Genomic DNA, 15407 nt, shown 5'->3' with positions numbered 1-15407 from the left:
CTCACTGAGCCATTTCAATGGCTCAGTTTGGTTATTCTTTATTGCCACACCTTCTTTTCATCCCTATTTTCAAGTTTTCTCCCCTTCTCTGGAACATACCTTAAGCTGAGAAGACCCCTAGCTTTACAGGAAAGGAGCTGCTAACCACAGTCACAGGGATCTGGCTCTTTCTCTTCAGTCTCATTTCCCGGGTGTCTGCAAGGGGGCGGGCATTACTCCCAGCCTTTCAACTTTTGGTATTTTTCTTTTCATGTGCAGCTAAGATGGAAAAAACTGAACCCATCCGTTGTTCAACCTACATCTTGATACTTAATAACTCAGATGGTGACTTCTTCTTTTCTTTTTCTTTTTTTGTCCTGTGAACGTCTTCTGCCAGAGACAACAAGGCATGAGCTGCAGTACACACAGACGCTTTGCTTTTGAGGGGTAGTTTCAGTCGTGTCCCTTTCAAAGTCACCCACTTAGAGGTGCTAATTTTAGCCCTCGCTGTCTCACAAGAGGTTTCCTTCTAGCTAGTGAGCTTCCAGGTATCAAGCATGGAAATAGTTTTGTAGTGAGGCCAGGGGCTTACAAAAGGACGCCTCTGGATTTTCCACATCCTTTCTTGGATATGAATAAAATTCAAAGAAGTGCCCACATTAAAAACTACTTTTCTTTTTTCTTTTTTAAAAAATATATTTTATTACTTTATTCATATTACATCTCAATTGTTATCCCATCCCTTGTATCCTCCCATTCCTCCCTCCCTCCTATTTTCCTCTTACTCCCCTCCCCTATGACTGTGACTGAGGAGACCTCTTCCCCCTGTATATGCTCATAGGGTATCAAGTCTCTTCTTGTGGCCTGCTGTCCTTCCTCTGAGTGCCACCAGGCCTCCCCATCCGGGGGACGTGGTCAAATATGGGGCATCAGAGTTCATGTGAAAGTCAGTCTCCACTCTCCACTCAACTGTGAAGAATGTCCTGTCCATTGGGTAGATCTGGGTAGGGGTTCGAAGTTTACTGCATATATTGTCCTTGGCTGGTGCCATAGTTTGAGCAGGATCCCTGGGCCCAGATCTGCCCATCATAATGTTCTTGTAGGTTTCTAGGACCCTCTGGATCCTTCTATTTCCCCATTCTCCCATGCTTCTCTCACCTAGAGTCCCAATAAGATGTCCTCTCCTCTGTCCCACTTTCCTAATAAGTGAAGACATTCATGGGACATGCCCCTTGGCCTAGTGTCCAGATATAAGTGAGTATATATCATTTGACTCTTTCTGCTTCTGGGTTAACTCACTCATTATGATAATTTCTAGTTTAATGCATTTGTCCACAAAATTTGGGAGTTCCTTCTTTTTAATAGCTATGTAGTATTCCATAGTGTAAATCTACCAAAATTTCTTTATCCATTCTTCTACTGAGGACACTTAGGCTGTTTCCAGGTTCTGGCTATTATGAATAAGGCTGCTATGAACATGGTTGACCAAATGTTCTTGTGTGCTGGAGCATCTTCTGGGCATATTCCAAAGAGTGGAATAGCTGGGTCTTGAGGAAGCCCTATTCCCAGTTTTCTGAAATGGTGCCAGATAGATTTCCAAAGTGGCTGTACTAGTTTGCATTCCCACCAGCAATGAAGGAGTGTTCCTCTCTCTCCACATCCTCGCCAGCATGTGGTGTCATTTGAATTTTTGATCTTTGCCATTCTGATAGGTGAAAGATGGAATCTCAGAGTTGTTTTGATTTGCATTTCCCTGATAACTAAGGAGTTGAGCATTTCTTTAAGTGTTTCTCAGTCATTCGATATTCCCCTGTTGAGAATTCTCTGTTTAGTTCCAAGTCCCATTTCTCAATTGGGTTATTTGGTTTGGTGGTGTTTAATTTCTTGAGTTCTTTATATATTTTGAATATTAGACCTTTGTCAGATGTAGGGTTGGTGAAGATCTTTTCCCAGTCTGTAGGCTGTCACTTCGTTCTGTTGACAGTGTCTCCTGCCTTACAGAAGCTTCTCAGCCTTATGAGGTCCCATTTATTAATTGTTGACCTTAAGGCCTGGGCTGTTGGTGTTCTGTTCAGGAAGTTGTCTCCTGTGCCAATGTGTTCCAGGTTCTTCCCCACTTTTTCTTCTAACTTAGTGTCTCTGGTTTTATGTTGAGGTCTTTGATCCACTTGGATTTGAGTTTTGGGCATGGTGACAAATATGGGTCTAATTGCATTTTTTTTTATATGTAGACATCCAGTTAGACCAGCACCATTTGTTGAAAATGCTATCTTTTTTCCATTGAATAGATTTGGCCTCTTTGTCAAAAATCAAGTGACCATATGTGTGTAGATTCATATCTGGGTCTTTGATTCGATTCCACTGATCAACCAGCCTATTGCTGTGCCAGTACTATGCTGTTTTAATTACTGTTGCTTTATAGCACAGCTTGAGATTAGGTATGGAGATTCCTCTGGAGGATCTTTTATTGTACAAGATTGTTTTAGCTATTCTGGGTTTTTTGTTTTTCCATATGAAGTTGGGAATTGAATTTTCAATGTCCTTAAAAAATTGTGTAGGTATTTTGGTAGGGATTGCTTTGAATCTGTAAATTGCTTTTGGTAAGATGGCCGTTTTTACTATGTTAATTTTCCGGATCCACGAGCAAGGAAGATCATTCCATCTTCTGATATCATCTTCAATCTCTTTCTTCAGAGTTTTGAAATTTTTTTCAAACAAGTCCTTCACTTGCTTGGTTAGAGTAACTCCTAAATATTTTATATTGCTTGTGGCTAACGTGAAGGGTAAAAACTACTTTGAAACAGGAACAATTACCATCAAGCCTGTGGCATTTTTCTGTGATTTCTCCTGATTTTTTACTATTTGTTTGTTTGTTTGTTTGTTTATAGGGATAGGGTCTCTCTATGTAGCCCTGGCTGGCCTGGAACTTGTTATATAGACCAGGATGGCCCCAAATTCATAGAGATCTGCCTATCTTTGCCTCCCAAGTGCTAGGATTAAAGGTGCATGCCTGACTTTGTTTGTTTTGTTTTGTTTTTGTTGGTGGTATTTGGTGTGTGTGTGTGTGTGTGTGTGTGTGTGTGTGTGTGTGTGTGTGTGTGTTTTCAAGACAGGGTCTCTCTATGTAGCCTTTGCTGTCCTGGAACACAGAGAGATCTGCCTGTCTCTGTCTCCCAAGTGCTGGGATTTAAGGCATGTGCAGCTTCTGCTACCACTTCCTGGACTGGCTGTATTGTTAAGACAGGGTCTCATATAGCCTACACTAGCCTTGAACTCACCATACAGCTGAGAATGGCCTTGAATTCCTGATTTTTCTGACTCTACTCTCCAAGTACTAGGATGTGCTCCCACACTGTGTGTGTGTGTGTGTGTGTGTGTGTGTGTGTGTGTGTATTATTTGGTCTGCTTTGTTTTTGCTTCTTTTTGAGACAGATCTTGTTATATTACTCAAGCTGTTCTTGAACTCATGCTAATACTCCTATTTTGGCCTCCTGAGTGCTGGTATTATAGGCATGTACCACTACGCCTAGTTTTTCTCTTATTTGTTAAATGAGGGAGGGTAGGGGGGTGCCTTCTGTGCTTTCTGCTCAGAGAGCTTCGGAGGAAGGCTCAGTGCCATTTCTAAAACAAACAACACACAGCTCTCATTTTCATGTCCCTGTCACACCCCCTGGGGGGGTCTCCTACCATGACTTCAAATGTCCAATTCTCTCAATGTGATTATTTTCCTAAAAGGAGGGTAATTAAGGCGAGGTCCTGCATGGGCTGTGCGAAGAGCTGTCTTTCTCCGGCAGCAGTCAGTGACAACTCATCTGGATTGCAGCTCCCCGGGGCTGTGTTTCATCAAGTCCCTTTGCCAGGGCCTCCCCGTCAGGCAGTGTCAACAAGTGTCGCACCTACTGCAGAAAACGGCCCTCAAGTTTCATCACGGTGATGCTAAAAAATATTCTCCAGCTTCAGCAGTGACCTAGTTAATTCAAGGGCAGGAAAAACACGCTCTTCTTCGAGAACTTGCTTGGGGCACGGACTTTTCCCTCTTAGGAAGACATGAGTTTTTCTGAAACAGACCCAACTGCGCTTTGATCTGTTTGTGGACAAGACCCTGAATTTGAGTCCCTGTCAGGAGACAAGGACATAAGGACATCCAATCAATGCTTCACATACAGCCAGGGGACCCCAACAACGAGCCAGCCTCTCAATAACATCTCTCGGATAAACAGTATTGAAAAGTAAGTATGGAGACTTTTGGTTTTTAACAAAGATTGGCTGTGCTTTAACTATATCACCATTGATATTTTCTACAACAGGGAACCAAAGCAGGCTGTTTCCTTCTGAATCAGACAGAGGCTGGATGGGATACTGTGCTTTATAAGGCTTTAATGTGGCCAAATGTGCAGGGTCTTGTGTCAAGTCCCTCTGACCTCTATGAAACTTAGGAACATTTAAAAATGTTTGCTTATTTTGATTTGTCAATAGTTAAAATCATTCTTTTCACATCATGTCTGCTTTAACATCTTAAAAAAAAAAACAAACAAACTGAAAAAATGGCCCAAAGGACCGATTTATAAATGAAAATCATATCAACTGTAAACTCGAGGCATTGAGGTAAATATTCAGCTGATACTAGCCCTAGGTGTCCGGATAGTTTGTTCACACATTAGCTTTGTAGGTGGGCAACAATGTGTTATGCAGTTTTGATCAAGTTGCTGGAAAGCCACTGGGTGTTTAAAAGTGGCTTACACAGATATTCACTGTCACGAAACGGTTAAAGAAACCTGAGATAAAAAGTGAGCCAGGAAGGGAAGGCAATCAATCAAAATAATGACTTCATCGTCATGTTGCATTTTGGTACATTTTAATAAATACATCTAAACTTTAAGAACTTCCAATTAAGGGTGTCAGTTACAGACATCTGACAAGCATTTAAAAATAGACTAAAGCGAGGCCAGCATTTCACCTGCTTCTTCCTGAATTATCTCCTTTTCATAGCTTCGTCACTGTGCCGAGGTAACCCTCCTTCAGTCAAGAATGGTTAAATTCTTTTAGCCAGCACAGTGTTCTAAAGGCATGTAGCCTGATTATACCGGCATGCTAGCTAAGGAAGTAGAGTTTGTGTGCTCTAAAAGGTTTGAACCGAAACCAAGGACGTGAGCAACAACTTGAGGCATCCTACATTAAAAAGTGCTGGTGGCCAGTAGGCAGGCGCAGATCCTGAAAAGCAGCACCTAAATACATTTGAAATCTCAAAGTACTCTGTGCTTTTGATGTGTTTAGCAGACATGGGTTCACAGTGTGAGGACATTTTCAGCAGACTGGAGTCTGTATTGATATCAGGCACAAAATCCCAACTGCAATCATTTTCAACAGCTCTCCCTCAGCATAAGCAGAGAGTTGCTTATGCTCCTGTGAATTTCCTGTTCTGTACGGTGCTGAGGGGAGTCCAGTAGTCTTTAAGAAGAAAGAACAGGCACTGCAGCCCACTTTGGAATCCACATGTAACTCCACCCAGGGTTTTCACCTGCAAAATAAAGATAGCAGGGATTTTAACAGGGATGATAGGGGACGGGGTGAACACAAACACCTTAAGTACCTGTGGCACCATAGTTTCTCAACAAAAGCAGGTCCTTCATCTTTGTCGCTAAGGGTCTCTCTTGCAAGACTTCAGGATATGGCCATTATAACTATATAAACCAATAGAAAAAATTTCTTCTTATCCATGGTGGCTCAGTGAAAAATGAGATACTTTGGGGGAAAATTCTGTACTCGAAAACAACGTCTCAAAACAGCAATTCTAAAAAAGGATTCTACCTTAGAATAATGTATTGATGATAAGAGAAAAAAAAAAACCACATTCTGTACTGAAAATGATATGTTTCTTATCTTAAAGGAGAAGTAGAGATTTGCCAGCATCATTTCAGGATGCTTTTTCCTTGTCAATGGTACCATGTTAAAATCTGAGTGTTAGGGGAACCATAGGAACGGAAGATAAGGTAAATGTACACGCACAAGCCGATGTCTGTAGTTGCTGTGAGAACTATGTAAAGCAAGGCAGGGGCCTAGCCTTTCCTCAAAGGTTAGAGTTTAGCCTCACGTTGATTAAACAGGCCAAGTGGAACATGGGAGAAAGAGATACGAGAGATAAGGAGACACGTGGTTGGTGGAGTTGAACAGAGCCAGCTGTGTGGTTTCCAGTCTAAGGAACACACTGTCAACTGGAGCTGTGAGGCCTGTGGTAGCTAATGAGGCCCATGAGTAGAGAGACAATCCTGCCTAGGGCTCATGGGATATTTCCAAAGAACCGTGACAGCAGACACCTGTATTGTCCCTTCCTGTTTTGGAACCATCTCAGGGTTTTCCCCCAGATAGATAAAAGTATCTTGGTGAATTATTTGCCTGAGTTACTGGAAGGCCACAGGCAGTCCTGTGGTTCTCAGCTTAATTCTGCCCAAAGGAAAAGGAGAAATGTAGAATTGCATAAGAAACTTGGGAGGAAGCAATAAGAAAGAATGCACTACCTCCAAAGAGAGAAAAGAACACTAGAGAATTGTCTGGGGTTGGGGAGAGAGTTCCGTCTATAGAGTGCTTGCCTTCCAAGCATGACAATCAGTCAAATCCCCAGAGCCCACATAAAACAACCCCAAACAAGCCATAAACAGAACACCCAGGCGTTACGGCGAGTGCTGTAAGCTCAGCTGGGATAGAGAACAGGCAGATGCTACCTGAGCTATAGGCTAATGAAAGATAGTGTCTTGAAAGCAAAACAAACAAAACATGAGGTCATTAGGAAGGCTCATTGGGTAGAGGCACTGGCTAGGTGACCTGAGTTTAACTCCTGGGACTCACATAGTAGAAATAAGAACTGATTCCTGCAAGTTGTCCTCTGACCTCCACATCCGTGTTGTAGCACACAAATTGCCCACTATGTGCATATAAATATGTAAATGTAAAAGATAGCAACAAAAAATAAAAATAAAAACCAAGATAGATGACATCCGAGGAACAACCCCTGAGTTGTCTTAAGACTGACACACATGTGCACACACATTCACATGCAACCCCCACAAGTAGACCAGCATGCTTGTATACACACACGTGTGAGTGAGCACACACACACACACACACACACACATGTACACACATATGCACACACAAATATCTAGGATCCTTATTGGAGTTTCTGTGGGTGCATACCTACCTGACCATGACCCTCTGGACTTCAAAGGGCTGGATTCCAGGCTAAAGGGACACTCAGCTCTGGATAGCTCAAGGCTGGACACCATGTATTTACCACTCCACAGCCAGATCCTCCATGGCTGCTATGGCTCCATCTCAGGGAGAACAGCTCTCCTTGATCTTCATTTGATCCTCATCCCGCTCCAAGATGACTAAGCTCATCAGCGCCTCAATCCATAGCTTATGCTTTCTTGAGTCTCCTTGCTCTTCAAGGTCCAAGCACACCAGATTCCAGACAGCTTGCTAAATACCCGTTGCAGGAATTTCCCAAGAGTCTCTCCTTCTCAGATGACGCTGATGGTTGTGATATAGAAACGACCCCAAGAAAAGCAACTCTTTGGCACAAAAGTCCTAAAGACAACCTTTTTCTGCACATGTGGTTTTCAGTCACTGAATTTCCTTTCTCATGGTCACGTTGTATGAGTGCTTAAAATAATCCAAAGAAGAAGATCTAGTCAGAGACCTTGCAGGCAGGCAAACAGTTCTCAGTCTAGCTGTGCATGGGAGCTCAGTCCATCTTCTGGAAGGGGCTAGTTTTTTTTTTTTCCAGTAGAGGGTACCAGAAAAGCTTTTTAAAAATTTATTTATTTTTATTTTATGTGCATTGGTGTTTTGCCTGCATGTATGTCTGTATGGGGGTGTCAGATCTTGGACTTATAGACAGTTGTGAGCTGCCATGTGGGTGCTGGAATTGAACCTGGGTCCTTTGGAAGAGCAGTCAGTGCTCTCAACCGCTGAGCCATCTCTCCAGCCCTCAGAAAAGCTTTTAAAGAAAGCAAGCGCTTGTGTTTAAGTGATTAAAAACTGGTGGGATTTGAACAGGTAAATGTGTAAAGGAAATAAGAAAAATGAAACAAAATCATGAGGAGTAGACAAGGAACAAAAATGAAATAAAATGAGTTTGGCTATAAGCCATCTAATCTTAAATCAGTTGTTTCTGCCTATGATTTGGTGATATGAAGTCCATTATTTATGCTTATAGCTTGGTCATTACGTCATGTCCAACAAAAGATCTGGAGTGGAAAGTCAGCAGTAGGGATTTCAGGAACCAGGGGTAAAGGAGGAGGCAGTGTGGATTCCTCAATATGTCTTTGAGACATAGAACAAAATTAGCCTACAGGCCAGCCTAGCAACATGGGAATTTATTGCTCACACAATGGATGAAAGTCTAGGAGACAGGTCAGGATTCATGCTCTGTTTCTTTGCATTTCTGGAGGCTCAGTTCTCTCTGCTTTGGTTTCAACCTCAAGCCAGCATTCTCACAGTCTCAAGATGGATAGCTTTCTGTCAAGAAAGCCACTGTGACATCCCCCTGCTGTCTCCTCTGTGGAGGATAGAGTGAAAGGCCTAAGCGTTGCCAGTGTTTCAGTTGTCTCTTGCACTACTTTCTGAAACCCGTCACACGTGGTTGCCTTACACTTGGCTACTGCACTGATTGGCAGCAGGAGAAGAACCGAGATCCATTTAGACCAATCAGAGACAGCAAAGCAGGAAAGGCAGGTCATGCAGGGAGTCACCAGACGGCTGAGTGGAGGGAAACAGGGAACAATCCTTAGCAGGGCCTTAAAACATCATTGGAGAAAAAAAAAAAAAAAAATCTCTGAAGTCATCCCATGATGCCTCTTGGTCTAAAGCTAACAGTAGGCTCGTTTATGACTTAAAACAGTGGTTCTCAACCTGTGGGTCACGACCCCCTCAGGAGTTGCCTCTCAGATATTTACATTGCAATGCCTAGCAGTAGAAAAATTACAGCCATGAACTAGCAAAGAAAATAATTCTATAGTTGAGAAGGTCTCCACAACACAAGGGACTATTTTGAAGGGTTGTAGCATTAGGAAGGTTGAGAACCACTGCATTAAAGGCTTAGAGTGAACTTGTTTTCAAGTACAGCTCAGGCAAATGAAAGTACTTTTCCACAGAGCAACTGTACCTGTCAATGGAGTGAACCCTTGGATGCAGAACTGTGCTCTGAAGACCTTAAATTTTTTAGACTTGTTTATTTCATTTCGTATGTGTAAATGTTTTGCCTGCATGTGTGTATGTATATACGCTCACGCATTCCTGGTGCCTGTATTGCATCAGACCCCCTGGAGCTAGAGTTACATGTGGCTGCGAGTAGCCATGTGGTTTCTGGGAATAGAACCCGGGTCCTCTTGAAAACCAAGTGCTCCAAACTGCTGCAGCATCTCCCCAGGCCCTGGGCTTCTTTAAACACCATTTTCAGATGTGATATCCTTTCTCCCTGATGGTGTACATTGCTTACTATGACAGTGACACTTCAGAAATAACTGGCAACGTTCTAACGTGCTCCCAATTCAGGCTTTTCTCTCTAGGACTGCAAAAAGGCACACATGGTAGCATGTGCCTGTAATCCTGGTATTTGAAGTGTGGACACAGGAGGACGCTTCTAGGTCACAGTCCACCACTGATGGGGTCAGAGCAGAAACTCAAGGAAGGAACATGAAGGCAGGATACCTTGAGATCCCATGCAGCATTACCTCTAACCAGGGAGCCATGGAAGATGCTGCTTGCTAGCTGACTCACTCCAAGTGCTTCACTAACTGAACTTCATTCTCCAAAGATATAATAATCACTGTTATATGCGACATAATTTTAAACCTTTTCCCATTTATTAAGTCACTTCTACTGTTTAATTTAAGTTGGGGTGAGGGTTGGTATATGGCTCAGTGGTTAACAGCACTGGCTGCTCTTTCAGGAGACCTGGATTTTATTCCCAACATCCATATGGTGGCTCACGACCATCCACAACTCCAGTTCCAGGGGGATCCAGTGTCCTCATGTGGCCTCCATGGGCACATGACACACATATGGTGCAGACACGCATGTAAGCAAAAACAACCCATACAATTAAGAAAAATTACAAAAAGAATACTTGAAAACAAAACGTCTTCATGGCCAATGCCTGAGTCTAAGGCAGAGGCTGGTGAGTTCGAGGTCAGTCCAGGCTACATACATACATATGTAGAAACATAGAAACATACATAAGTAAATAAATAAATAAAATCTCCAGAAAATAAGGCAAATAGAAGCAATTTATGAAAAGTTTTCTCCTAAAATACTTTGTCAAATTAAAGGTAGCAGATGAGCAGGCAGGCTACCCCTCTCCACCCTACTTGTCCTGTCCCTGCATGGTTGATATGCTCTATGTCTGGGAGGCTATCCCTTTCCACTCCATTTGTCCTGTCTACGCAGGGCTGATATGCTCTGTCTGTATACTGAGAGGTGGTAGGTTTTGCATACTAAATTCAGGCTTAGTTCATGCTACCCAGAGTTGGTCCTGTTCTTCAATGTGTGGCAGAGAATATGTCAGAAGAGAAACTAAGGTGTCCCAGGCTCTCCTATATCATCACAAGTCTGAAATTCAACAGTATTTCCCCTCTCAGTCTGGCTTAAGTGAATATTTTCCCAACAGGGATAATCCTGGGTTGCCTTGGGGTTTGTTACAGTAGGGTACAGTAGAAGCCTGGGTGAATATGGAGAACAAGGGGGTCCAGAGGGGAGTGCTTTTCTCTTACAGTGTTCTTTCTGAAAGGTCTTGCTGATGCAATTGGAGATTGTACACAATAGCCCATGGCATTCAACTTTCAACCAAAATAATAATCATTAACTCACAAGAGTTGATCTCATTAGCCACAGGACCATCCTGCACCTGAGCATGTATGTATGTGTATCTCTTTGTGTGCATGTGATTGAGTGTGTGTGTGTGTGTGTGTGTGTGCATGTATGAGTGTGTGTGTGTGTGTGTGTGTGTGTGTGTGTGTGTGTGTGTGTACTTTCCAATGCACATGATGTGAGTAGAGGTCAGAGGACAGCTTTTGGAGTTAGTTTTCTACTTCCACCATGAGGGGTTCTGGGTATCCAACTCATTTAGGTTTGGTGGCAAGTGCCTTTATCCACTGAGCCATCTTGTTGACTTCAGGATTTTTTAAATATAAGGGCTAACAGCCTTCTATACTTCATTTCATTTGGCAATATACTTTGGAGGTTACTTCATATCTGCCACACAGAATTGCTTCACTCCCGTTTAGTATTCTCTGCTGTAAAAGGATTCCATCAAGGGCTGGGGATGTAGCTGAGTTGGTAGTGTTTGCCTAGCACGCAGGAAGTCCAGCATTCAATCCCACTTTCCCTGTGATGCCAGCACTTGGGAGGTGGAATCAGGACAATCAGAAGTTCAAGGTCATCCTCAGCTACACAGGGAATTTGAAGCCAGCCTAGGCTGCAGGACATACCACCACCACCACCAAACTACAAGAAGATTCTATTGTTCAGACATATGTCATCAGAATCCTACTAGTGGATGTTTATGTTGACTCCAGTCTTTTATCAGGGCAGAGCTTCAGTGAAAACAGTAGGTTCTTCCCAAGCATTTGTCTCCTGCTCTCTATTTTTAGTACATGTTTTGTTATGATGTATTTACATGTCATATAATTTGCTCTAAGTTTTAATGCAATGATTTAGTTTTAGTAAGCTTATCAAGTAGGTAACTATCACCATGTATTTTGTCACAAAAGATTTCTTAGGTACATTTAGTGTTTAAAAAGGTATTATCAATATATATTCTTTGTACAATAAATGGGCTTTGTTATGACGTGTTAAAACACGTATATTGCATACTTTGCTAGTGTCCAGTCCTCTGTTACCCCTCCCCACTTTCTTTTCTTTTTTCTCTTTCTTTCTTTCTTTTTTTCTTTTTCTTTGTTTTTTTGAGAAAGGGTTTCTCTGTTCTGGACTCACTTTGAAGACCAGGCTGGTCTTGAACTCAGAAAGATCTGCCTGTCTCTGCCTCCTGAGTGCCAGGATTACAGGTGTGCGCCACCGGGCCCAGCTTGTTACCCTTTCTTATGCCCTCTCTTCCTTCCTGTGGGTCCCCTGCCTCTTGCCAAATACTCCCCCTTCTGCTTTCATGTTTCATATAGCTATGTGTATGTGCATATGCATGCATTACCATATCTATAGATCTATAGGTGATAGATAGATAGATAGATAGATAGATAGATAGATAGATAGATAGATAATGTTGTCAGTTAGCCTTCTACCCACCAGCAGCCACTAATCCACCTTGTGTCCTCATTGCTTCTTTTGTCATGTATGGAATCATATCCTGTGTCCCCTTGGGTCTGGCTTCTTTTGCTGAGTACAATGAGAGTGTTTCGGGTTCTTCCATGTCACACCATATACGTCCTTTGTTCCGTTTATTACTCAGGTGCATGCCTGTGCCACAGTTTGTATAGTCACTGCTTGGATAATCTGCTCGCTTCTAATTTTTGACTACTCTGAATAATTCTGCAAATGACATTTGTGTGAAGCTTTTGTGGAGATGGATGTTTTCGTTTCTCTTGGCAGCGATTGCTAGGTGTGGAACTGCTAGCTCATTAGATAGATTTATGCTTAGCTCTTTAAGAAACTTAAATTGTTTTCCAAAATGTCCTCACTATTTTTACACTCCACTGGAGAGATGGGGGCTGCTGTTCTTTCTCATGTCCTCACTGACATACAGCCCTCCTGGCAGGTGTTTGGTGGTATCTTATGGTGGCTCTGATTTGGATCTCCCTAATGACTAAGAAGAATGAGCATCTTTTCACAGATTTTTTTCCTCACCTTTCTTTTCATGTGCACCTCAGCATCATAACCAAGAAAAGAGTGTGACATTCTAATGCTGACTCACCTGGGCCCACATCACATTGCTGCCCTGCCATTTTCAGGTCATGGGAGAGGCTAGCCACACAGCTCTTAAAACATACCTAATCTTGGGGCATGGTAGCACACAGGCCTGTAATCCTAGCCCTTTCAAGGCAAAGGCAGGAGGATATTGAATTTGAGGTCAGCCTGGGCTGTTTCAGAATAAACAAATGAACAACAAACAAAATGATAAGTTACTCTCAAATAATTATGTGTGAATTAGAAAAAAAATATACATGTAGGAGTCTCATTGTGAGGATCAAATGTGGTCATGTGTATAAAGTGCCTAACCTTAGAACTGCACATGGTAGGCACAAAACACCCTTTTTCAGGAGTGTGAGGAACAGGCTTTCTCTTCATGATCCTCCTGCTGCAGCCTCCGGAGCACTGGGATCACAGAGAAGTGATCCCAACATCCCAAAACATTATCTATCCCTGGGCAGTCTGTCTCAAACATGTCTACCTCCTTCGGAAATGTCCAGAACCCCTTTGGGAGAGGGTTCTTCCCCTAACACGGGATTGACTATGAAGGGGCAATGGTATCCAAAAGATCAATAACTCAGCAACCTCAGGACTGGACCTGATGTTGGTTTAGATTGGTAATCAACTAATCCTGCCTCTCCCTCAAAGACGCTTTGTTGGCTGGCTCTCCTGCCAGCTCTATTAGGGTCATCCCTGTGCTCTGTGTGTGGGCTGTGACCTCTTCCTTGATCTTGCTGATGACAGCCACACCACCAACTCTTGGTGCTGAGCCGAAATAAACCTTGGCTTTTTTTCATATGTTTGAAATGCCCCCAAGAACCTGCCCATGGACTTTCTCTTTTCCAATAGTTTTTATAATGTTGTAGACATTAAACCCAAAGCCACAGATATTAGACACGCACTGCTTATTTTGCTAGTCAGATGACTTTTATACTGATGTAAATTGTATTATAGATTACATCATTCCTACCCCTTCCCCCCTCAAACTCTTTCTATGTCTTGCTGCTCCCCCAATTCACAGCCTTTTGTTTAATTATTAGTGTGTGTGTGTATGTGTGTGTGTGTATAAAACCTTCCAAGTGGTCATCTCTAAACACGTACATTATATGTACTTTAAAAGGACATAAATGTATATATTTAGGAACTGTATAATTAAAAGCATGTATCTTTTTTTTAAAAGAAAGAAAGTGGGGGAGGGATTGCAATTCTGATGTTTCTTTGAGTTAACATGCTTTCTTTCTAGGTTGATTCTGAAGCCCGTCTGTGGCTCTTTCCAGCAATGCAGCATTTACTGGTCACCTCTGGCACATTCAATATTCACCCGTCATTTCTAGCACAGAATGATAAGTGTGTCATTCTCACCTTCAGAGAAGCCACGGAACATGAACCACAGGCCGACTTAACTGTCCTTTTCCTTCAGAGAACAGTCAGTGCCCAGTGGCAGAGAAGCATGGTAACTCACCCAACCTCGTGACTCAAACACGCTGCCATGTCAGTGCTTTCACATGTGGGACAGGACTGACAGGAAGTGGTCACCTGTGGAGGAGTTGCAGCTGACGCACAGGAGCCTCACCACCAGCCCAGCTTTGTGAGCTCTTTCTTTCCATTCAACCCACAGCATGGTCCTAGGAATAGGAGTGGGAGGAAAGTTGCTCTGAAAAATCACTCTTGATAAACATTATTTCAGGAGACCTGTTACCTGTTTACCTGTTAATTGGTATATCTCATATATATTTATATACATATATACATACATATATACGTACATATAAACGTACGCATACACATATATATGTCCCCTAAAAAGGAATGGACTGACTGCATTAAAGTGAATCTTTAGGTGGAAGAGATATTGAAATTTGGAAATTACTGATTCTTTGAGCACCAGACAGGTACCCCAGGGGAGAGAAGGGTCTGGGCTTGCACTTTTGACCAAGCCTGCTGTCTTTGGTAGAAACAGGTACCACACACTGTTAAGTCATCAGGCAATGTCTGGTCACTAATGTATCTTCACTTAGCTACAGAGTGGACATCAGTATATTGTATATTGTGTATTGTATACATGAGAAATATGAGGCTCCTGGAGTTTCATCAACTTGCTAAAGATATGACAGCAAGTGGCTGCTGCTTTGAGGCTTGCCTATCTTCAGGACCATGCAGGCTGACACTGGAGCGTCGCCAGTCACAGCTTGCACAGATCGAAGGTAGCCCTGGGAATGCAGGAGGGTCTGAATCCCAAGGAGTTGTTTTTCCTATTCTACCTACAGGCATATGGCAGCATCTCCCACCCAAGTTGTCTTTTACCGAGGCCCGAGCTTCGAAATCACAATAGATTCTATCCAAACAGCAGGAGCCCACTTCCGCTTTCAACCTCCAAACACCACAGAGCTCAGAAAGAGGGCAAGAACCACAGTAGTGTGGTGAGCAAGAATGGAGAAGAGGGAATTGGGAACTGTAAATGGTCAGTGTAGGGGTGCTGGGGGGCATTGGGAGAGCCAGGGTGTCAGCCT

The 15407-nt window shown here is 42.8% G+C and overlaps 1 protein-coding gene across 1 annotated transcript in view; it reads left to right on the top strand.

Annotated features, from left to right (window-relative positions):
- The first annotated feature begins 3841 nt into the window (after positions 1–3841).
- The window catches only part of Alpk2 (alpha kinase 2), a 132011-nt gene continuing 120445 nt past the window's right edge, over positions 3842–15407 (top strand). The window contains exon 1 of the mRNA XM_051163220.1: positions 3842–4198. The gene's annotated coding sequence lies outside the window, so the exon portion shown is untranslated. The remainder of the gene's footprint in view (positions 4199–15407) is intronic.

This window comes from Acomys russatus, chromosome 20 (assembly GCF_903995435.1).
Source record: "Acomys russatus chromosome 20, mAcoRus1.1, whole genome shotgun sequence".
Classification (NCBI taxonomy): domain Eukaryota; kingdom Metazoa; phylum Chordata; class Mammalia; order Rodentia; family Muridae; genus Acomys; species Acomys russatus.
The sequence above is the reverse complement of the archived record's forward strand: the minus strand, read 5'-3'. Positions and strand labels throughout refer to the sequence as shown.